Here is a 1308-nt window from a genome sequence, read left to right on the forward strand (position 1 = left end):
GGTTCACTCAGTATAGAGGGTCCAAGGTGTGATAAAACATGTTCATATCAATAATGCCAATGGCTAGATTTTTATTTATTTTGTTTTCATGTTTAGCACAAAAAAGTGCCCAAACCTCATGGGTTTGTATTCTGTTGTATACTGCTGTTCTGCCATGTGATGGCTCAGTATGTGTGTTTCTATACATTAAACACAATGTTCAACATTTCATCTGTGGAGTTTCTTTGGTAAAATACAGTACACAGAAAAGACTATGGGTGGAACAAGGTTGAGGTACAAAAGTTGTATATTTTAAATATCACATAAAATTTCTGTAGCTTGAACTTGTTCCATCCATTTGCTGTTCTACAAGGTTTCACTGGTATTAGTAGACCGTTAAACTATGAACAACTGATCAGTAAAGTGTGAGTTAATATATTAGTTAAGTGTTAGTTATTAGCTTATGTGTGTTAGTGGGACGTTATTCTAAAGTTGCAACTTTTCCTCATTTACTAACAGTTAATAAATAAAGAATAGTTGCAACTTTAGAATAACGTCCCAATAACATATATAAACTATTAACTGATACTTAACAAGTCTTTAGTAAGTAATTTACTAACAGCTTGTTCATGATCTATTAATATTTTATTAGGTATAATTATAAATCATTAAAATACAGTTAACAAGTCATTTATAACTTGTTAACTAACAGCTTGTAAGTTATCTATTGGCTATCTATAAGGCATAGTTATAAATAATTAGCAAACTATTAACTGTTATTTGACAAGTCATTTATAACTCATTAACTAACAGTTTATTAATGGTCTATTAACTAGTTATAACAGATAGTTATAAATCATTAACAAACTATTAACTGTTATTTAACAAGTCATTTATAACCCATTAACTAACAGTTTATTTATGATCTATTAACTAGTTATAACGGATAGTTATTATAAAGTGTTACCAAAGTTTATTATTTATTCAACGTTAATTTATTGAACATATTAATAATTGGTCATTTCCAACCTATTTTTGGTTATTTTAAGCAACAAATATAGTTATTTATAATTATATAATGTATAATTGAGTTAAATAAAACTATTCAGAATGTTGGGTTAAACATTTAACCCAACCGCTGAGTCAAAACAACCTAGTCGCTGGGTTTGTCCATATTTTTGTCAGAGATCTACCACAGCAAGATCCACCAGCCACGCCCCCTGAAGACACACACACACACGTTCACTGTCATCTGATTACTAATTACTCACCTGGATCCAATCAGCTCCCCTATATATACCCGGACTGAATCATTCCGCGTTGTCTGAT

The sequence above is a fragment of the Garra rufa genome, chromosome 22, assembly GCF_049309525.1.
Source record: "Garra rufa chromosome 22, GarRuf1.0, whole genome shotgun sequence".
Taxonomy (NCBI): domain Eukaryota; kingdom Metazoa; phylum Chordata; class Actinopteri; order Cypriniformes; family Cyprinidae; genus Garra; species Garra rufa.